At 32.5% G+C, this 25,161-nt stretch overlaps 2 protein-coding genes across 5 annotated transcripts in view; both read right to left on the bottom strand.

The window, feature by feature from the left end:
• The window catches only part of cas (castor zinc finger transcription factor), an 80,971-nt gene extending 73,612 nt beyond the window's left edge, over window positions 1-7,359 (bottom strand). For 3 of the 4 annotated variants that reach the window (XM_013319372.1, XM_013319373.1, XM_013319369.1), the window contains exon 1: window positions 6,573-6,848. The gene's annotated coding sequence lies outside the window, so the exon portion shown is untranslated. Of the gene's footprint in view, window positions 1-6,572; window positions 6,849-7,198 lie in introns of those variants that run through there. The other variant, XM_013319371.1, reaches the window with a different exon arrangement.
• The window catches only part of bent (projectin protein bent), a 162,624-nt gene that overhangs the window by 49,321 nt on the left and 88,142 nt on the right, over window positions 1-25,161 (bottom strand). The window lies entirely within an intron of this gene.

Here is a 25,161-nt window from a genome sequence, read left to right on the forward strand (position 1 = left end):
CTTGTCATTGGAAATCTATATTCTCATTAGCATTTATTACTAGTTTTTTTTAAATTTCGCGCCGAAGAAGTCGCGGGCAAGAGCTAGTATTGCAGCAACAATGTTTTGAAAACCTTTAGCCTAAAGCCAATTAGGACTATCAGAACGCTTTAGTTTGCTACATTAAAATATACCTTTGAGGTTATGAATTACTTTCTTCCCTGTACCGTATTATGTGACAAAATTAAATAACCTTATTGAGAATAAATATTGAAATATTGATGCATAAATACCCATAAAATTTCTAGGAAAGCATTGTAAATGACAATACAATTTAGTAGGGTTATCATAGACAATGGCAGGAAAGCGCTAACGGTCCTAACTAGGAAAGTGGTGTCGCGGTTCCTGCGTCAGGTGTGACTTGCGACTTAGTGTGTCACCATCTTTATATATGCATTTTAATTATATCCCTTCTATTTGTGTGTGACTCCTTAATTGCTAAATGAATTTTTATGCTTCAATTTGACGTAGAATAGTTTAAATTATAAATTATACAAATCTAAAATTACATTGAACATTTTCTTAGAATTTTCATCATTTTGTCTAGTTATAGAGTGTTTTGAAAATCTAACTAATATTTAACATTAACAATATTAAATCAGCATACAAATAAATAAGGTTAATAGACAATTTAACGGCTTTTAATATGAATCTTATTAAACCTGATATTAGGTATTTTTCAAGTGATTTATTCTCTTATCCTAAGTTATAAAGATCGAGCTGTCAGTTAACTCCTTATCGATTTACGGCATAATAAAGATCATTAAAAATGTAAGAAACTCATTGGATCTGTCTCTATGCTTTGATGACCATAAACAAACGCCAACTTTTTATTGAATCGACTCGATCAAGGGCCGCTCGTTTCGATCCATAACCTAACATTCAATGCATTTTTGTATGTTTTGAAAATAACTAACCTTATCTGTGTAGTTGTTAAATCAATTTATTATTTATCTGTACTTAATCGTAACAATTTGTTTTGGATGATAGCTATCGAGGAAAGAATGCCTTATAAAAAGCGCTGAGTACTGAATTACACTAAAAGACACATCGATTGGAGATGTATAAAATAGGAATTCAAAATTTTATATATGAATTTCATGATACTAATATTATTTAGATGTAATATAGCTTAAAAATGATTTCTATCTAATATATTAAAACACTAGCTGTCGCCCGCGATTCTGTCCACGCGGAATTTAAAAAAAAAATAGTAGCCTATGTGTTCTTCCAGGCTATGTTCTACATGTGTGCCAAATTTCAGCGAGCTCCATATAGCCGTTCTGAAGATACCATTAATCAAACATCCATCCATACATCCAAATATTCACATTTATAATATTAGTAAGATAACAATCTTGTTTTAAAAATCCCAACAACAATAAAAGGTATGTCTTTTGAACCGCAAACTGTTTATTTATGATTCCTTTAAGCTTAAAGATTTGAAAGACGGAATCTTAAATTAGTCCGTCTCCTGCTCGACTTCGAATCCGCGACCGTCAAATCAAATATGGTATAATAAGACAGGGAATGCTAGAATAATATACTGTTTTATTCTACCTAATCTTATTTTTCTTTGGAAATTCTGCACATCATTTGATGCTTTTTTATCCAGCATCTTATAAGAAAACGGATTAGTCTCTTTTCTAATATTTAATTTTACAATTAAGTAAATATTAATTTCTGTAGCAATCTTCACTTGTAGTAAAGTAAAGATTGTTTATTTAAGCATTCACATTAGTTCCTCCTCATCTTCCTTTTTCTTTTATTTAACTAAGTTATATTTAAGTTGTGACTTAGTAAGTTATCGATAGTTCTAGATAGTATAGAACGGTATAGGACCTGATACAGTATGATTCTAAAATCAAATAATAAAACTGTCCGTTAAAATAATTTTGCGCTCGATAGCAAACGTATGCTTTTCGATTTTCGATAATAACATCGTTCGAAATTTGAATGAATCACGTGACGTGAGTCAATCCCCATTGTTCCGACACAATACAACGTACAACATTCGACCGGGTCCAAGTAAATTAGGAAATGTATTTTTTATTGGAAAGCCTTTTGGAATGACAATTGGAAGTAATATATGATACACGTACTCGATTCCAGTTAGAACCGTGAGAGTATTTGAATATTGCCGGCGTTCGCGGCGCGCGCCCGCCTTTGGAAATTTCGCGTTTTTTTTCTCTTGTTCTTTTTACTTTTAATGCCCCTTCATTAAGGCCCCCGTCCCCACATGTGTAATGTTTACGAACAGCGTTTATTGTACCAAAAGTCAAACATTTGCATTGTTTTACGGAGAAGTGCGACTGGAAAAATAATAATTTTTATTTATATAACAATCACGTTCGGCTCACATTGATTGTTTGGTAGTGGGTGACGTCACCTCCGCCGCCTGATAAGGCACTTCCGGTCGAAATCCTGACCGATGGGAGAATGGATGACCGAATGAACGGAACTCCGACCTCAGCCAACATGAATATACCTTTTCCTATAAGATATCCGCGGGGAACGGAACGTTCACGTAAACACAGCTAAGAATTACTTTACAATAAACTAAATGGTTTAAACTTTGTATTACTGTATAGGCGACTAACCGTGTGCTTCTGAGACCAATATCGGTTTAAAACATATAAGTTTTATACAGAGATTTTTCTCTCACGGTTAGTAGAAAGAATTGTAGACATGATTATTTTCATATTAAAAAAATAACGAGTACCAAATAACTTGCCATTTTTGGTAACCTTTTCTCAGTTATTTACATTATTGAAATGATTATTTATAAAGTAATTGCATGTAAATTATGATCAATGTTTTATTGTTTAAAAGCTCTCTTTTGCTAATATTTTACTAAACGCAACAGTTAACGTGTTTAATTCTCTAATGGTCAAATAAAATGTAATATTATATAATAAGGATATAGCAAATTATATTAAATTAAAATGGAAACTTTGGTTTATAAAAAAAACTAACAAGTTCTAAGAATTGTACGTAATAATCAAATCACAATTCGTATTTTAAAGTTGACCTTTACGTCAATTATTATCGTGTTTGGAAAGCCATAATAATTACTATGGCAACACTAAATATAAAAATTTGAATTATTACTCTTTGTTAATAAAACTTGTAAGAGTTGAATAATAGAAAAAATCTTTATGAATTCTTTATGATGTTAGAAGTTTCAATAATTTATACCTTTTGAGTTAAGAAATAAGTTCTTTAGCGTAGATTTAGTGTAGGAATTTTACATTTATATTGTCTCTGAGTATGGTTGTTGTGATACCTTATTTACGTAGCTTTAAATATGAAAGTAATTAAGCAAAAAGTATTTGACAGAGAACGTTAGTTTTAAAATATAGTAAATTAATAGCTGCTAAGCAAATTCCACTAAAGTTGTTCAATTTAAAGCAAAATATCATCTTTTAAATATCATATTCAAATACTTATGTTTGTATACTACTGTATATCTTTAGTGCGTGCATCATCTGTCAAAATAAAGGTCAATATGTCAATTCTGTTGCGTTTCGAAACGATGTCGGATTGTTCGTGATACATTATGTTAAAATAAATTCGTACACGAAACAGCGAAAGTTAAGTTATATCTTACTAATATTATAAATTTAACAGTGGTAGAGCGAGCTTTAACATCTTCGCACGAATTGGTCCGGCTCGCCCGTGAAATACTACGACAACACAGAAGACAGGCGTGAAGTGGAAGCAATTCCAAGTGCAGTCTGATGAGTGTGCGTCCTGGAGGCCAAAATTAGTCCTCTTTCCCTTCCCACCCTTTTCTCATAAGGGAAGGATGGGAAATGGAAGTGGACTTTCCGGACTTTTTGCATGGAAGGGGAAAATATTTTATTTCTGTGCATCCTCTCCTCCGTCGATTAAAGGTAGGCAACGCATATGCAATTGCGTATGTCTATGGGCAACGATCACTTCGCTATTTCAGCGATTTCAGGTGGCCGCTCGCTCGTTTGCCACCTTATGATATTTAAAAAAAAATCGAATGTTTAAATGGATGGATGTTCGTTTGAAGTGCATTTTGAACACAGTCTGGACGTCTGGTAGTTCCGTGCGTGGAGTCGCGGGCGACCGTGAATTATGATAATAAATAAATTAATTATTAAGGGGATTTTCATTTTCTTTTAATGAGAAAAGATTTCTTTTAATGCGACTTAAAATTATTAACGGCCAGTATTCTTACCTTTATTTATTGACCATTCTAACAGTTTGATACTACGGTATAATTATTTTTTTATAATTTTTAATTTACTACCGAAACTAGGAAAAAGAAATATTTGCAACTGTGAAATTTAAATCCAATTACATTTGTTAAATACCGTTTGAAATACTTCTGTTAAATTCGCAAGAAAACTAGTAAAACGATTCTCGTTTTATTATAATTATTGCTTAGTTATAAATTATTTAAATTTAAAATCCTGGCAGTTGTATTGAGAATGATTGAGAGAGAAAAAAGAAAGAAGTTTGTACGAGCGTATCTTACAGTTGTGACCAATTGATTTGAACGCAGTGGCTTGACGGCGGATCGTTAGAATAAAACATTTAATATAGTATATTAGACGGGGATTATAGGAAAATGTAAATATTGACTAAATCTTCTCGAGGTTAAGGCTTCTAATAAAATGGTAGTTTTAGCTTTAGTAATTTAATATATTTTAGACAGTATTAGAATCATTTGACGCGAATGACGTGCTTTCGTTACAAAGTCCAGCGTCAGAATGAATAGTGAGTGGACATAAACGTCGACATTTTAGTAAGGCTAGTTGAGTCAATACACTGCCACATTTTCGGATTTTATTCCTAACATATAATAAGATATATTAAGTCTGAATACATGTAACAATAAGATGGGGTTAAAATAAACTTATTTCGCTTTTAAACTGTGACATCGTCCTATTAAAACTATCGTCTTTGAAAGCGCAGATTTTAAAATAAAGCCGAAAGTAAATATTCACATGTTTAAAATACAAAGTAACTATATTATTATATGTTTCATCAAATTAAATTGAAAAAAAGAACCAAGTGACTTCATAAAATGTTGACATGGAACGTTCGTCATAACGAAATATTTCTTAGAATTTCATAAAGGTTGTGATGATTTGAATATTAAAAACATCAGTATCCATATACTGTACAAATATTTTATATGCATGTCTTTGTTTAACATATTATAAAAGAACGGGACAAAATTTATGATGCATTTTAAGGCTTCGTATTGTTTAGTCACGATTCTAAGCTATACGAATCTTTAGCTAGTTTTTAAACTTATTTTTACGTTTCCGTACCTCATAGGAAAAAACGAAAACCTTATAAGATCACTTTGTGGTCCGTCTGTCTGTCAAGACCTTTTTTTATCTTAATAAGCCTTACTTTTTAATAGTATTTTGATTATTAAAGACAATTTAAGATTTTAGATTCTGAACCAAATTTATTTTTGTTAAACAAATATTTCGTCTTACAAATATAAAATAGACCTTTATCCAAACACAAGCTAATTTATAAAATAACTGGAATAGGTACATACTTCTTTATAATAATAAAAAATATAAATCAAGAAAATTATCAACTTATATATTAAGATAAATTCAATGTTTGACTTAATGTATTAAATATTTATTCCATACTATTTTGAAGTGTCACGGCTTCAAAACCTCGCGACCCTAGCGACCCTGAAATTTCTAGATATACTCCTTTATCGACTCCCAGATATCTGATAGAGCACGCGGAATGCCATTCAGAAACTTTAACTGCCTGCGATGTAAAGCTCTGTTCATATTACAAATATATTTAAAAAATAATATAAAAATGTCACATTCAGAATTTATATATCATTGGGTTGCGAATAGTTCCTTGTTTCAATTGTTTTTATTATGGATAAATTGCTATAACGTATTTTAGCCGAAGGAGGAGTTTATATACGTTTGTATGTTCTTTTTTTTAATTATAAATATATATTTGAAACATGTAAACTATTTAATAAGATTTTATATATTTTATTTCTAAATTAATTTAATTATGTTATACAACCAGTATTTTCTTATATCATTCATTTGGCGTCGCTTATAAATTGAATTAATAATGAACGTTATTATTATATAATCTGTGGTACTTATTAATAATCATTCTAATAGTATTAAGATAAATATTAAACACTTACTTAAAGTTTATTGAACGTTAACCGATCTTGAATCTCTGTATAAACCACCTATTTGGTATCTTGTTTATATTATGGAAGCTAACATTATTTTTAAACCACAATGTTCTATTACTTTTAGTTAACTTGTCTAGATTTTATTCGGTATCAAAAGCTAAACTGCACTACGAAGCTTTACAAAGTTTTAAGTTATTTTATGCACTCTAATAATTGTACTAACTTAAGTGATTCTATTTCTTAAATATAACATGCAATTAAATAAAAATTAATCAACTATTGAACTTCCATAAAGCTATATTTAAGCTAATGAATTTAATAAAATCATTAGTTATAAATTTATGATGTAACTCACCTTAATCTACGACATCCAAACACGAACGAAAATAAATTTATCAAACAGAGTTATAGTACACACGATGTTTTTATGATGCACAAACAAAATCCAAATGTTTTCGCACTCACAGTAAAGTACACTTTCACAGTTTTCCCAAAGCAAAAAAAAAAGTTTATCGTCGCCTCCTTACTAAACTTTATTTACGTAAACCTGAAAACAAAGTTCGTTGTATTGAAGCGCGGGAGAAATCGAAAATTAAACGAAACTTGTAGAGTCGGGGGACACGAGGCAGTCGCGCGCGCCTTACACACGCGACTGAAAAAAAATTGCCACATCTACGTAAGTCTCGGAAACTAAATCAAAATACCCGATAGAGAGGGACGAGTCTGCGGAGGCCCCACCCTACCCCCACCAGCTGCCGCACGCAAAAACATTCGTAAAAACCACGCGCACGACTACTCCGCGAAAATTATCAATAATGTTTATCTCATAATCGACAAAATACGTAAAACCAATTCAGCTGTCGCCACGGTCCTATATTATAACAATTAAAACGAATCACACTACTATTCCGACAATGTCGAAATATTTGAAACAATATACATGAGTTTAAATTGTAAGAATCATAATAATAAACAACGAACGTGTTATTGAAAATAATATGCGCTGCGAATGCGTTCTCCTCGCTCTTTGTTATGTATCAAATTCGGTAACGAATTTTTTAAAAAATCGAATCGAGTTTTCCCGCGCTCCTGTAAAATTTCGGCTAAGCGTCCGGGGCCTGATGGAGCGACCGCGCGCCTCAGCCGCCAGCCCGCGAATACCGGCCTCGCTTCCAGCGCGACACACACACAACGTTTTTTTTTCTTTTAATTCCGCCAAAAAACGCGTAAGAAAAGGCTCCCCAGTTTAGGGTTAACTGTGAGGTCGGGCGCTAAGATGTTCGTGTTTTTTTCTTTTTTTCTTTATAAACATCGTCGTGTACCGTTCGCGAACTGGAGCGTATTTGGAGTGTTGACCTTCGACCGGCCGGCTGTTCGAAATTCAAAAACGAAATTACTTTTGAACTCAACCATCTCGGGATGAACGTTACCTTTTTTATGTCTCTAGCTCAATTCTAGATCTAATTAAAATTAATGTCCGGTCTAAGACATTTTTTTTGATAAACCTTGTCCATACAATGTAGCAATTGCTACCTCTTTCAATACCAAGAGAAACTTGGTAGTCAAAAATTGTTTTTTTTTTACTATTTCTAAACTAAGTTCAAAAGTCCATGTATTAAAGTATATTCGTTCTATAGCTAGGATAAGTAGTTAGATGGTTAAAGAAGAAATACATGTACCCATATTCATTGTACCCATTGATGCGATGCTTCCTATAGTAATATTTATGATAATTTGAAGAGCAATTAATTACTTTTTATCTCGTAAATAATTTCTCCAACGGAAGCGCCGGCTCCGACTGGTTATAGTTTTTTAATCTTAAACACAAAACCAGCCTGATGCAATTTAAGGAATTGTTTTTTTTTATAACTTTTAATAGAATTCAATTGATTCGTTATAAGTAAGTTAAGTTACATATTGTTTTATTAAAAGGTAATAGTTCAAATTATGATAAGGGAAGTATTCAACTTCTACGTGTGTAATTTTCAAAGGTTTTTACGTTTCTTCTAATAAGTAATATAATTTTTATCTCTTTCCTTTCCAGCCAGCTTTCCATATCTGTTTTTTTCTTTACTTCTCATATGATTAATAGAAGTTTTTTTTTCTTGATATTTGACTTATTTCCATGCTTATGATTCAATTTATAATCCGATCACTAGACTGCAAATTGTTTAATCTATACTTCCATACCTATGTTATAAAGAGTAAAGATTTGATTGTTTGTTGAATAGGTTCTGAAACTACTAAGCCATTACTTGAAAAATTATTTCCCTGTAAGTAATCAAGACTAACTCCAGGTGACATATTCTATATTAATTACTAGATTTTTTTAAATAAAAGTATTTTTTTAGATTTTTATTCTTGACAAAACAAAATTCGGCTATGTCATCGCCTTTTAAGCATTCCATGAACTAAAAGGCCACAGCTGCAAACTTTTGTAATTAATTAGTAAGAAGTTAAAGACGTTTTTTACATAATTAAACAAAGAGTCGATTCAATCGATTTCCAATTCAGTATAATCTGATTGCTTTGCGATGATAATTCAATTCCATTCCTAGGATTGCATTTTTAAACTATTTATTTAAAATGAGAATTATGTTTCTTAACACATTCAATGCTACTCGCTCGCTCTGCGAGTCCACGTCGATACGTGAAATTCATAGTGGCATTTAACGTGTTAATCGATCGTTTTATCGACTAATTAATAAAAAATAATTCATAGTATTTTACAATCGCGTTGTCTTATTGTACAACTGTTTTCAGATATCTTGACGGCTCTGAACTTCGCGCGAGTAATTGCGCAGAACACAATGTTAGGTGTAGCGGGATGCGGGGGGAGGGCAGTGTCGATGATCTTTAGCCGTTAGGATATTTGAAAAGATTTATACAAGTTAATAAAAAATAAACATTAAATTCAATGTTAATATAACTAAATAGCTATTAAGTTATGCAGCGTGATGCTAAATCATATCACTTGCAGACGGAATTCTGCGTTACGCCCACGCGTGTGTAAAACAGAAACCTAAAAGCTAGACGTAGAGTGTCTATAGTTACCTAAATATGTACACCAATGATTTGTTTCTCAGAAGCTGTGGCCGATATACCTTTCTTTTGATTAATTACTGAGAACACAACGAGACACATCACGGTGGTCGGAACATGGGGGTCTGGATTTTAATACACGAATTTGAATTTATTTATAGGTATGAATAAAGATACATACTGTAGCATCTATATACACAATAGATCAAGACGTATAAGAAAATTAAAAATAATTTTTCAGACCTGTAGTTAAATCAAAAACATCCTGTATATAATCTTATAAACATTTTACCTAAAGATTAAAAAAAAATCCAATAATAAAAATTAAATTCTTAAAACAACATCAAGTAATGTAACAAAATGGACTAGACGCACTATATGTATAATTAGTTGCATTTTGATAGTGAGTTAAGGCGCGAAATGTCAGCGTCTATTTTTGCGCGGGAAACGCGCGTCGTCTGTCAACGGTGGCGGGTGTTGCGCATGCGCGACTCTCGTTCCTTTCGACACGTAAGAATGCGCATTGTGATAGATTTTTATACTTATTTAAACAATCAGAAAACATCGTTCAAGAACGCCTAAACTAGAAAAGCCTAATGGCTTTTTTAGTTTAACAATTCAAGTAGGAGACGAAAACTTGGTGCAGATATTATAAGGTGTAGGTTCCTTCACTAGAAAAAGTACTCCGAATAACACTTCTTTAATATTCTGTTTGTAATACTAAAATTGTAAACATTAAGGACGTAAATATAAAATATAATAAGTTATGTTTTGTTAATAATTAAATAAGTAATGTAGTTTTAAACTCTTACGTCGTACTTTTAGCGTGGATAGATTCCATATACGGATTTTTCGTTTGCATTATCTTTTATATAAAATTCTCGTGTCACAATTATCGTTCCCATACTCCTCCAAAACGGCTTGACCGATTCTCATGAAATTTTATGAGCATATTGAGTTGGTCTGAGAATCGGCCAACATCTATTTTTAATCGCGCGCGGACGGAGTCGCGAGCGACAGCTAGTAGTATATTAAGTAGCAGCATCCTAACATGTTGTCATTAAGTGACATATTTTCCTGCGTCTGACAAAAACAAAAGATAAAGTACTAGTATTACATAATATGCAAATGTTTTCAAATATAAAATGACCTAATTTCGACCAATATTCGATCATATTGATCCTCGTACGTGCGGTGTTCATGATACCTCAACGTGATCCCAGTCCATAAAGCGAGTGTATCCCGAACTTTGACTATTAAGAGACAGGATCGGTCGCGTTCACATTCCCCTCTGAGTAATAAAACATGATAAGTTTCAAACTGGCTTCTCAAATTACCACAAAGTTTTCGTTCGTTTTACGTTTGTAAATTTTTGAGTCGCTATGCATTTATAAAGACTTTTCAAATTTACATAAACACTAGCACAGTATGAAGCTATGTGATTGGCATCTTTACTGCGCTACGTCAAAAGTGGTAGAATTTATTTAGTACTTGGGCGACTCTATGCCTAGTCTGTTTGTCTACAGTCAAAGATCCCGAAGGATCACCTCGATCGGACGCACGCATAACAATCCACACGTATGTGTGCGTGCTCTGTACAATGATACTCTCCACACATGAGTTGCCTTCGTGTTAACAATAAATCATACCAATGTATTTGTGATCGAGAACTCTGATATGGGATGCGGTCTTTAACTTTATCGATATCGATATTTAAGTATTTGTGTCTATTTATAATAAACTTATCAAGTACTAAGCCATTGCTTACATTGTTATGAAAACAATGATAAATATAATTACAAAATCTAATAGTTATCCTTACTTATAAAAGTTTGATTTATAAAATCCTATTTTGCAGAGTTGAAATAAGCAATTTTATGCCCCCTGTTACCGTTTCTTGAGTTACTTTCACTTTGGTTAAAATAATTGCGTATACTTAAATGTAAATAAACGATGTATATAACAGAGATACAATTCAATTGTCTACAAGATCAATATCAGGTAATCTAGCCGACTTTTTATTATAAAATATTGTTATCGATATGTTGTTCGTCGTCGCAAGTGGTACATCCCTACCACCCACACATTCGCAATCCTATTAAGATAGCAAAACGTTTATGTTTGAGTAATCGTGTAGCATTTCTTTCTCGTATTGTAATTTATTGGGCTGTAACGAAGTTAATTATTGCGATTTTTGTATTAAACGTTGGAAATTATTTTTAGCCTTGCAGATGCAGTCGTGTGCTTTTTACCGGGAATCATCTCTACGCCCTCGTTTTTGTACGAGAGAATCGTATAAACAGTCACATTGTGCGATATAATTCAAGTTATGGAAAATAATAATCTTTGATAAGAAAAAAACGTTTTACTGACTTCGTTGTTTTTATAACAAAAAAAACTTAATGTACCACAGATAAAATATGACATTACAAACCGGTTGATCTGTCGATCCGAATATAAATGGTAGTAATATCATAAATTATTTCTGATGATTTTAAATGACTTGTCAAGTTATTAAATAATTAGATTTTTTTATTATTAAAAGATTTATTATTATTAGCATTTAATAGTATAGTAGTTTGGCGCCACATATACGATCTGCTTATTGGGAATTCTTAAATTAATGTTTTGTTCTTTGAGACCTATACCAGTTGACGCGTGCAACTCCGTCCGCGCAGAATTTAAAAACTTATAGCCTAACTGTTCTTCTAGACTAGTAATTCCCAAACTTATTTTGTCTACTGCCCACTTTGAAAATAAATATTTTTTAGCCATATTTTCACATATTTAAAAACCACTATAACTTCAAATTAACTTAATTAATTATTGTGACCTATATATGTATATTAACGGAGAATTCTAAACGAAACTTTTACTATAACCCGCAACTTGAGACCTGCAGCGCCCACAAGGGGGCGTTATCGCCCACTTTGGGAAAGACTGTTCTGGACTATGTTCTACATCTATGCCAAATTTCGATACCTTCTAACAAACATCCATCCATCTGAACATACCCATTTATAATATTAGCAAGATACACTGAAAGGTTTTGTTTTACAAAAATCTTTGCGTGTCGTAATATAGAAACTTTTCTATATTCTATTGCTAAGTTACGTATGTCAAGTACCGTATTTTTATTTATGTACATGTGTTTTATTACAAAGTAAACAACTTGAAATGTAGGTCTCTATGAATTGGCAATTATATAATGTTATATATATAAAAGAAAGTCGTGTTAGTTACACTATTTATAACTCAAGAACGGCTTTACCGATATGCCTGAAAATTGGTGAGTAGGTAGCTTAGAGCCAGAAGACGGACATAGGATACTATTTATTCATATTTTTCGATTAAATTTGGCATACGTACAGAACATAGTCTAAAAGAACACATAGGCTACACTAATTATTTTTTTTATATATCCACGCGGACGGAGTCGTGGGTGCGAGCTAGTTGGTTAAACAACAATGTAATTATCAATAAAGCTTTTTACTGTACACACAATAGTTAATAGATATTCTACTGGTCCTTAGAAATTCTAAACTAATAATTAAAGACTGGTTTGGTTGGAATAATAAAAATTATAAAGCACATTTTCTGTCTGACAAATAAAGTTTCATAGCTGTTTCCGGCGTAGTTTAGGTTAAATATTGCACAAATAGGTATAATTTTGACACTTCGAAATTGTTTTTTTAAACCAATGACTTTACTTGAAGTCCTATGTCCCTGTAGTAGGGCAGAGGGCGTCCACAGCGCGTCGCCAGTTCGCTCTATCTTGGGCTCTGCTTTTAAACCATTCATCATCATCAGCTCACTATACGTCCCACCCAGGGGCTCGGAGCCTACCCTAAGTTAAGGGTGAATAGGCCATAGTCAACCACGCTTGCCAAATGCGGGTTGGTTGACTTCACACATTACTTTGAATTTCTTTTCAGATATGTGCAGGTAGCATCACGATGTTTTCCTTCACCGCAAGAACGTCGGATAAATGTATATATGCAAATCGGAAATCGAAAGACAAATTGGTATATGGCGGGATTCGAACCCAGGACCTGCAGACTGCAAGTCAAGTGCTTGACCACTGAGCCACCGACGTTCCTTTTAAACCATTGATAAGCATAAAAAACAGCGTACATAAATTGAATTCTCTCAAAAATTCTTATGTTTTAATCGACTTTTATAAATAAAACCGTTACTGATACATTTTAAGGATAATAATTAAAATATAATTTACTTATTCTCACGAGAATGATACTAAAAAAAGTTTTCCTTGCCACTTATACTATAACTGCATAAAAAATCTTTATAACCAGATCGAATTTCAAAATACACAGGGTTAAACCGAGTTCACAATGTCGAGACCTCATCAGGAAATGGGGTCACATATTTTTTGGCGAATTTTTTAAACATTTCGCGTAAAAAAAAAGTAACAAAGATCAAAAGACAGTTCATTGAGCGATCCCACTTTTTAAATGTTCGTCGGGCGTAAAATGATAACCCTAAAATTGGGGTGAATCGTGGGAAATGATACTGGTTAAAGATGATCTGGGTTGTAAGGTCGGACATTTCAATGGAATCCAAGGCTGATTTACATTAACCCGGTTTTTTATAATATAAATTATAATAGTTTCACATCTCCTGTTTTATTATTCAAATACGATCTCTATTTGAATCGAAGTTTCATATTTTTAACCAGTGCTAGACTATCCAGTTATTTACTTTTAAACTTTTATTAATTTTAACCCTAACGATCCATACAAATGTGTTGTCGATTTAATTTGCTTCTACACTAAGATATAAATTTAAAGTCTATAACTTTACTAAACTTACATTATAACTTACTAGTATGAATGCGAATATTTGGATGGATGGATGGATGTTTTTGAAGGTATCTCCAGAACGGCTGCATGGATCTCGCTGAAATTTGGTACTGATGTAGAACATAGTCTGTAAGAACACATAGACTACTAATTTTGTATTTTTTTTAAATCCGCGCGGATGGGGTCGCGTGCAACAGCTATTTTAAAATAATTTTAAAGTTTATTATTTATACCTTTACTTAATTTTAATTTATTATCGGGAATATTATAATGGTACAAACGAACTTCATAACAAGTTGACCTTGGGTCACACGTATCTCGTATTACGAATACAAGAAATACAAATTTCTGGAAAGGAAACCCTTTAAAATTCGCAAGGGTATCGAATGTTTGACCTCATTTTAATTGAATTATATCAAAGAATGCGTGACCCCTTGTAAGAATGTCTCCAATCGTGTGACTTGTGACCCCGAAATGACCTTTTTTATATTTTTTTTCTGCGAGATGGTCACCGAGGGGCCGTACGATTGTGTTGCGGTGGACAATGCACTCTGATTGGACGCAAAAAATACCACAATAATATAAGACGCTGTCGCTAATTTATCACATTTATTCATTGTCACATCAAACTGTTTAAACTTTCTAAGCTTTTTACGAGTAATTGTTTTCTAATTATTCGACTTATTTCAAGACACGAACATAAGGAATTTATACATATTATTTCAATATAAAAATGATCATTGAAAGCACTAGTAAATAATATACAGTTTAGGTAAATGGCAAATCTAATCAATCATCAAGCATCATCAGCTATACGTCCCCATCGAGGGGCTCGGAGCCTACCCTAAGTTAGGGGTGACTAGGTGATAGTCAACCACGCTGGCCAAGTACGTGTTGGTTGACTTCATACATATCTTTGAATTTCTTCTCAGATATGTGCAGGTTGCATCACGATGTTTTCCTTCATCGTAAGAACGTCGGATAAATTTACATATGTTAATCGGAAATGGAAAAACACATTAGTACATGGCGGGATTCGATCCCAGGACTTGCAAATTGCAAGTCAAGTGCTTGACTCCTGAGCCACCGACTCTCTTCAAATCTAAACATTATCTTAAATTATCCATTTTCCCTATAAAGTTTAAAGTTACATATTTCACACCAAAACCGTTATTAAAATACAACGGAATAATGTCTATAAAAGTTTCAAATTACAGCAAACAGTCATAAATCAGAATTTAAAAAAAAATTAAAAAGAAAACTATCTCACGCGTCTCCCGCATCATCCTGCTTCCTAAAAGGGGTGAATTTCTTGATATTTACGTTACGAAAAAACTGCACAATTGCAAAACGGGACCCTTCGCAAAACAGTTACGTGTAAAAAAAACATGGAACGCGGAAGATATCTTCCAAAAAAAGGGAGTCTAAACCGTATCTAACTCTTTCCCATGGGTCTTAACCTTGGCGAAGTTTTTTCTTTAAAAAATAAGACACCTTTGCCATCTTTCCGCTTTTTTTTTCGCAATTGTCAGTTCGTTTTTATGCTCGCGAAGGGCGAGGGTCGAGCCACATTGTGCCCGCTCTATTGTGTCTCCTTTGAAATTTAGCAGGTGGGTCACCGCGTACCCCGTAGCCTTTCCAGGGTTCAAATTCTTTAATTTATCGAGCACTTTTTATTCTTAATCATTCAAATATAGTTTAATACTTAATAGTCTGGAAAAAAAGAATGTAATATTAAATCAAATATTTTAACGATATTCATAATCTTACTACTTACTAATGTTTAGATGGACGGATGTTTCTTTAAAGGTATCTTAAAAACAAATGAACGGATCTCAATGAAACTTGGCATACATAGGCCACAATTATGTTTTAAATTCCGAACGAACGGGGTCGCGGGCGACCACTAGTATCTATATGACCAACAATTAAACTGTTCAACAATTGTATATTAAAAAAGTATTCGTAAACATTAAAAAGCTAATTTAAACAGTATTTTCTTAGTATTCCTTTTATGTGTTTATAATGGTTGTGACATCGTGAACAGCGCGTAATAACGCACCGACAAATTTTTCGTATGTTCAATCGAATGCGGTGAAATTAATACAAACCGGTGCATCGGTGACTGCAAAGCGAATGAAAAAGTCGATCATCAAAATAGGTATAATTACAACTTCGGTTTAGTCCTTCACATGTGCAGTCGGCGGCGAGCGCACGAATGCATTTTCAGAAAATTACGCGCGTTCGCAAAAAGCGCGCGTTTTCGGAAATACATAGCGTCCGGTCCCGCGAGCGCGATGCCTGGAAAATCGTGTAACTACGTTTTTAGATGTGTCGTTTTTTAAATGACAGATGTTTATGTTTTTCTGATTAATACGTTCTTCTCTGTAATATTACTACATATGGATCGAATTCTAGTAAAACGATTAGTGGCGAAAATTAGACGAATCATAAATAAATTTTAGAAAAAAGCGACTTGACTATAAACTTATTATTATTCTCATCTCTTAGTAGTCTTATAAGTATTAATAGAAAATGTGTATATATATTTATTTAAACATCAACATAATATTTCTCTTATTTTTATACAAGCTATCGCTTGCGAGTCTGTCCGTGCGAAATTAAAAAAATCTTAATAAGTAGCCTATGTGTTCTTCCAGACTATGTTCTACATCTATGCCTAATTTCATAAAGATCGGTTGAGCTGTTCCAGATATACCTTCAAACAAACCATCTAAAGTTTCCCATTTACGATATTATAATAGTTAGAAGTTTTACTATATTTTGGTATTATCTAATCCTAAATGGTCGTTTATTAAACATTTATTTTTTTATAAGTTAACTAAAACTATAGAAATCAGGCTTTAACATTCTTTTTCATTTACGTCAACAGAATCATAAATATATGCAATGAGAACAGCATCTCAAAGTAATGGAATAAAATTATTTATCAACCGAACTGCGCCCCGGAGTCTGGTCCTTTTAATTAATTATCCCGGGCACAAAGCGAGATCTTATCTTAAACTAATGTTAATACGATTCCTGATAAAGACATGTTTTCTTAATTTATATTTAATTTTATTTGTATTGAATTACAATTGTTTAACATTAAAAAAACATCAACCTATGTTCGTAGCTTTTTCTATTTCCTATATTTTATAAATTGACTTTACAATTGCTTCTTTAGAACGTGTATTGATGCATATTTAGAGTAAAGATTTGTCTTAAAATATGACTTTAATAAATCCATATATCTATCTTTATCTATATACCAACTGTCGCACGCGACTCCGTCCGCGTGTTTACCTAAAAAATAAAAATTAGGGGTGGACTACCCTTAACATTTAGGGGGATGAAAAATAGATGTTGACCAATTCTCAGACCTACTCAATATGCTCACAAAATTTTATAAGAATCGGTCAAGCCGTTTCGGAGGAGTATGGGAACGAAAATAGTGACACGAGATTTTATATATATATAAAAGAAAGTCGTGTTAGTTGCACTATTTATAACTCAAGAACGGCTTTACCGATATGGCTGAAAATTGGTCAGGAGGTAGCTTAGAGCCAGGAGACGGACATAGGATACTATTTATTTATTTTTTTCGTCTTTATGCTTTGAAGAGCTGCTTTTTATTTAACTTAATAATATTATAAATGCGAATGTTGATGATGGATGGGTGGGGTAAACTAATTAAGTTTTTTATATAATATATCCACGCGAACGGAGTCGCGGGCGACAGCTAGTCTTATATATAAATTTACGAATGTACATGACTATCGCTATCTCGCTCGCACTAAAAGCGCTGTCAAAAATGTTAAAGCAAAAATGGCACCCGAAATGACCGGCATTGTTTTCGAAACGAGAAATGTCAGTTTTGTTTAAATTTTTAAAAATTAATAACGAACATTGGGGGTCGCATATCTGCTCGTCCGCCGACTTCTCTCTAATTAGAAATATCTCGTAATTCTGTCGTGTTTTTGCCAACGACGCGGTGTCGTACGAAAATTAAAATAGTTTCGTGTTTCCAATGACAACGATAAAATTTAATGGCTTTTTTCGTAGAAGTCCTCGGTGTTAAATTATTTCGAAATGCTATTTCATTATTGTTAAGACAAGAAATCGATGGATATGTATTGTCTTTGGCTTTTGTAATGTTCATCTCTTAAATTAATTATTTTAATTGAATAAAAATCAATTCCTTTTTAGAGTTTTAGAAGAAATGTACTAACGTATTACAAAATCTAGATAAATAATTAACTTTCTAGTGAATATATACATATACCATATATATATATATATATATATATATATATATATATATATATATATATATATATATATATATATATATATATATATATATATATATATATATATATATATACCAGAGTATGTATGAATTAATCTTACTTCTTACTAATATTATAAATACAAATGTTTGGATGGATGTGATGTGCAAAGTATCTCCAGAACGGCTCAACCGATCTTGATGAAATTTGACACACATAGATCATCATCATCAGCTCACTATACGTCCCCACCGAGGGACACGGAGCCCACCCTAAGTTAAGGGTGATTAGGCCATTGTCAACCACGCTGGACAAGTGCGGGTTGATTGACTTCACACATATCTTTGTAAAACATAGCCTGGAAGAACATAAGCTATTATTTTTTTATTTCCGCGCGGACAGAGTAGCGGGCGAAATCTAGTCATATTATAAGGGTTTAAATTACTAAAATTTATATTTCCAATAGCTGGTTGAAATCTTTTTAGATTACTTGCATTAATTTTGTTAAGTTACCGATAATTCATCATGCAACTTCCACAATACTTCCTTTTCTATGTAACTGCATTTCTCACATCCTGTTTTAATAAAAGATTTATGTTTTTTTCTACTACCCGGTACCAGTAACATGACTCCGCAGTTTTGTCAAAATATTACTTTGTAACGAACACTTTTTACCCTTAAAATTACCCCTTTGACGTAAGATTTCTTTCAACTATAGGATTATTCATTGTGTCCGCTTCGATATCTTTGAGATCGCAGATAGACGTAATCACTAAGATTAAATGTCATTTTTTTATTTATTTTCTGTCGACTTCAGGTTTGGTAAATTTTATACCTTCGTAAATTTTACGTATTAACCTTGTCTTAAACCTATAGTTTTATATTTATATTATAATTTGCTTCTTTATGAGATAAAATTTTACTTGACAAAGATCTTCCAATGTTATTCGACATATCTTGGCACCAAAAAGTTTAGTAACGCTTCTTGTGATTCTTTCAAATATGGTAAGAATTATGATAATTGTCTCAAAATTATTCAGTTTCTTGTTTTGCGACATTTTAAATGATATAAAAGAAAAAAACGGAAAAATATTGAAACATAAAACGGAGACAAACCGTTATTTCTAATACACATTTTGAATTTCGAATCGGCGTCTACCATTTCGAGCAGTTCTTCGATTCAAAAGAAACACATTCACATGCTGGCCGCGTACCGCTCTAAATATAAAAACTCTTTTTTATGTCAAATATGGAAGGGTTACGTTAAAAACATTCTATTTTCGAATTGTTAAAAAGTCCACATTGTATGGAATACGTCAAAACTCCGCGGCTTATGCAGTACAAGCAAAATTAGCAGATTATGCATGTTTCTTTATTTTCAGATGTTTTGCAACTGCAATTGGATATATCAGTTTGGTATTAAAGTTTTGTGAGTTTACATAGTTACGTAATAGTATAATCACATAACAGATCGTTTCTGTTTCTACCAAAAACATATTATCGATAAGGGGTGCGCTAGCGGCTTTTCGAAAGCACGGTTGCTTGGTTACTACACACTGTAGGTTCATAATAATATTATATATTAAATAGATTAAAATTATTATGAATAAGTTTTGTTATTTTTACAAAAAGACAACGGTGCCGCATCTGCTTTCTTTCATTGTACTATAAAAACATTATTCCTTTTTCAAATGATACGAAAGACACAGGAAGCGTGAGTTTTTTGTCACTTCCACATCTCTACCGAACTGATTTACTGCTCCCGTCCCCCTCTCACACACAAGATCTAATACTGTTAGATAGAGACGGAGGACTCCTAGTTGAGCTCAGGTGTGTTGACAATAACAGATGTTCAGAAGATGGCGTCGCGAGCGTATATTACACAATTACAATTCTATTTAATTATATTTTTTCCTCGCGCGTTGTATTCAATATTTTAAGTTGTAGGCGTACTGTGAAAGACAATTGGAGATTTTTTTGTATCGTATGTTAACAGAATAACCCCGTTAGTTTCCTTATTCTTAGTTTGGTGTTGGTAATGATAGTCGTTTGTTATTGGAAGTTGATTTCGTTATAAAAATTAAAATTGCGTGGGCGCAGCGAGGGCAGAGCGTGACGAATGCTTGTATCATTCGAATTAGGCACATCTATCTGTTTAAAACACTTCATTAGATGGTAATTGTTATAAGATAGAATTTAGGAACTCGCGTCTCTGTTTCTAAAAAGTTTTCTTAAAGCTTTTGTTAGAACTTTGTTAAGAGTTTTTGTCTATTACTTCTTTAACTTAATGAGTAGTTAATATTTTAAAGCATAATTTTAAATAAACAAACATACAAGAGTTTTTAAATTTTAAAGTTTGTAATACAATATCTCATTATGAAGCAAAAAAAAATCAATGAGAAAACACGAGATTTGACCCGAAAAAACTCCACCCTTTCGTAAAGGGTTACAAAGCGAGATAGAACATAAATATATTGAATTAGAAAGGGATAGAAGCATTTGAACAACCCTTTACTGCACCTGGACCTTTTTATAGAAAAGTTTTTGTGTTCAAATTTGAAAAAGTGCAAAATTTCTTTTTGTTGAGGGTCAATATTGTTTTTTTTTTAGTTCAAATAATCGTGACATAATAGAAGTTCGTTATCTAACACAATTTTGATGAGGCCATAACTCTTTGAATCTAAGGTAACATGTCATATTATACAAAAGATAATTATGGTACAGATAAAAAATATGATCTACTTTTTAACCTTCTACGAAATTAATTTTATTGATTTACGTCACTTGGCTGTAGGACTCGAAAACGTAAGAACTTTTACTCGATGTGATTTTTTAAGTGTTTTGTGGATAAAGTAATTTTAAAATAACATATCTTACTAATATTATAAATGCGAAAGTTTTGATAGATGGATATTTGTTAGAAGGTATCTCCAGAACGGCTGTATGGATCTCGCGGAAATTTGGCATAGGTAGAACATAGTCTGGAAGAACACATAGGCTACTTATTAAGTTTTTATTAATACCACGCGGACGAAGTCGCGGGGGATAGCTATAATATATAAAATTCAATAAGTCAAAATGGAAATAGTCTATTAGTTAAGACGATTACCAGTTAAGTAGAATTTACCTCTTTAATTTGAGTGATTACTGTCGATATTATCAAGTTAAGTTAAACAAAACTTTATCGTCTAATTGACAAGATGTCACTGCTCGCTTCTCCAATTGACATAAAAAGAATTTAGATGTTTACAAGTCAACAGATGTTAAGTCTCGTTACATACAAGCAAGCAGCCGCGATGCCGGGACAAAGGAGCGAGGCCGGAGCTAGCGGCCGACACATATACCCGTAAACGATAAAAATATAAATTAAAACGTCTCAATGCGATACAAAAGCGGTCGAGACGATCCGATAGCGGGGGTTAATGCAAAAACGGCGAAGCTCTTTAAACATCGCGGGGAAAAAAGGCCAAAAGTAAGACAATCAAATGAGGGACGTACAGAAAAAGGGGGAATAAAACGACATACAAAAAGCAATATGGCGGATTGTTTTTAATTATCGAGTATCGGCATAAATCGACGCACGTCGCCGCGAGCGGCCGCCTCATGCACCGCGGAGTCGCAACACGGATCAAATATTAATTAAAAATATGCTACAACAAATTTTGCATTTAAAACGGATCATAAACATCTCTAACAGTTTTGAATTCCTTATATTTATTTCTTAAAATCATTTAAGTGAGTTTTCCTTCAATTATTTTTACTTACCAACAATATCAAAATATCGTATTGTTTTTTAATTTATCGTAATACTCAATAGTTTATTGTTTAATATTTATCTTAATTCTTATTTTTAGGTTTGCTTTTCGTTAAATAGTGTCATGTTACCATGCCCGGGTATTCAGTTGCTTAGCACGAAAAACATTAATACTTTTTAATAACCAATTTAATGTTGGAAATATTAAAATAGTTAAAAATAATAATTATAGTAACATTATCAACTCAATTCCACTGTTGTTCTCGATTCATAAAATTCATATGTATGGGTGAAGGCAGTGCGATCGCGCGGATGTTCGACATATTTTACTTATAAATAAGAGGAACATTGTTGTAGGTACGTCGGTCCGTACGTTTGTACCCCTTTGTCATTGCCCGCTGTATTTATAGACGGAGCTCGTTTAGTGAAAATTGCTAATTTATCTATAGTGTACCGTGTTGTACTGCATGACATAATACAAAGACTTGTCTACTCTGTGTCGATAAATAACACCGATCGAGATCCTTCTTAATCTAACGTCACAAGGATAATCAGTTTGATAATGTTAACTGATAATTACTTGGATGATTTTAGAGAATGGAAGAATTTAAGTCTTATTAATCTAAATTGTTAGTATTTCTTTAATTTATAAGTTGCTTCTTACACAATCTTATTCTAATTCCTGAAGTAGTAATATTTATTACAGATTAGCTATCGCCCGCGATTCCGTCCGCGTGAAATGATAAAAAACTGAATTTGTTCCCGGCAATTCGCATTTTCTCACCTTTTAAACCTTCCCTAGACCTCCACGAATATTTCAAGACCAAGATATGTTCAGCCGTTCTCGAGTTTTAGCGAGACTAACGAACAGCAACAACAGATTTTTTTATAATATATACATAAATATTAGCAATTTCTTGATAAAACTATCAAGAAATTCCTAATGTGACTAGACAGTCAAAATATTTCAATCTTTAATAGGCCACAAACAATATTAGTCACAAACTTCCATGGTAGTTTAAAGTCTAAAACTGGAGCGCGTCAAAGAGCGTACGTATATCTCAAGTTACCCACACTATCGCCACCAAAAACCCACTACAAAGAACCGTCAAGAAAACCAGAAACCACGAAAAACATTGCCGAAGCGATCTTATATTATACCAGTCTGGGGCAAAATTCAATTTGAGCGCGGACGGAATTTCTTAGGTTTTTTTCAAAAAAATGATCAATGACAGGCTCCACAATGACGGAATATCTGACCTTTTTTCCATCGGGAACTTTTTTAAACGGCCTTTGTGTGGCCAGAGACAATAGTGTCGGGGTCAGCGACCTACGATTATATTTAATATCCTTATAAGGTAACGAAAACAATTTATTAATATTAAAAGGATGTAAGGACCTTTCCTTACATCAAGGGTAGTGAAACTAAAGCTTTTAATATTTCAAATCTGAATACAAGATTTAAACAACGGATTTACATAATTGCCATCTCAAAGACCGGCAATGCATCTGCGGTTCGTCTGGTATTGCTGATGTCCATGGGAGTCGTTGAACACCTCGGTGTTCCCGCTGATCGTTTGCCTCCTTCTGTTATAAAAAAATATGTATCGGAAAAATAAATTACGATATGTAATAAATAGTTCTGAATTATGAAATCTACATAGACGACAATTTTAAAAGCTTGGAAGGTAAAGTTGAATGTTTTTGGTTTTTGAAAGGATAGCGTGTATAGGTTTGGATTAATAAGTCTCGATCTTAATTTTAATGCAACGTGATATTTTATTACACGACACATATAGTACATTGAATACCAAGCAAAAAGTAAATCAAGTAATTTGCGACTATAGTAATTTACAATTAAATCTATTCTACGCTTATCTAACTCTTGATTTAATTATAATATAAACTAACACAAACTACAGCTCGTAGATACGATTTTAAACTTTATCTACCTATAAATAAAGGTTATTAATACTGATTATTTAATATAGTTAATAAGGATAGGTGTATTTAGGAGCGTAGGGGAGCGGAATCGAACCGAAGACACACGCGCCTTAAATCAGTTGTTGCCGATCGCGCAAATAAACGAGAACCGCGCCCGATGATAATGTACCGATCTAAGGACTTAGGCATGGAATGGAGTCGATATTAGAATAAATTTATAGCGTTCAATAGTCTTCGGATTTCTGCGATTTTATAACGTTTTTATAATTATTGATAGTTGAATGTAACCAGTGCCGAATAAGAAAGATTTAGGACCTTTCGTATGAATAATACCTAATATATTATTTGTTAAGTTTTAGGCTAACCAAATATTAACTAAAATAGACGTTCATAAACTCGAGTTTATTTAATGTTTTCTTCAATTTGTATTTAACTCCGTTATTTAAAATTACATTTTACAAATTTTAAAGTATTAAAAACATTAAACTAAAGACGACTCCGTAATTATCTTAAGCTTTAAAATGCGTAACGAATGACTTTCAGTAAAATTAACAAAATTAAGTACCATGAATTTTGCGAAGTTTCATATAAATAAGTAATAAAATATTTGAAATTGAGTATTTAATATTAGCCTATATACTTATATAGATACATAACATAACTAAAACCGATTAAAAAACAGTTTCAATTATAACTATGGATCGTATTCTTATGTTACCAAGGTCATGTTTTTTCGAATAAATTATTTTACTTATATTTTACAGCGCCATCTAGTGTTATATTTTCGAAACTGAAACCAAGATTTTAGAATAATAATTGACAGCGATGATGAAGATACGCTTCTCTACTTAAGTTAAGTACCAAGTTAATGTAATTTAAAAGGCAAACATAACTTCTAAGTAGACGTGTGTATATGTCGTAGGTAAAAATACACTATAGTAAGCAAGTAAAATTAATGTGGAATTATTGTTTGGGCTATTGCGGTATTTTGTTACAGACACAAACACCTTTTGAATAAAATAATGAACCGTCATAGATCGTTTTAGATTAATGCACTCAAGTCAAGATTTATACAAAAGCCTCTGTACGAGC

Source organism: Papilio xuthus, unplaced genomic scaffold (assembly GCF_000836235.2).
Source record: "Papilio xuthus unplaced genomic scaffold, Pxut_1.1 DF826159.1, whole genome shotgun sequence".
NCBI lineage: Eukaryota > Metazoa > Arthropoda > Insecta > Lepidoptera > Papilionidae > Papilio > Papilio xuthus.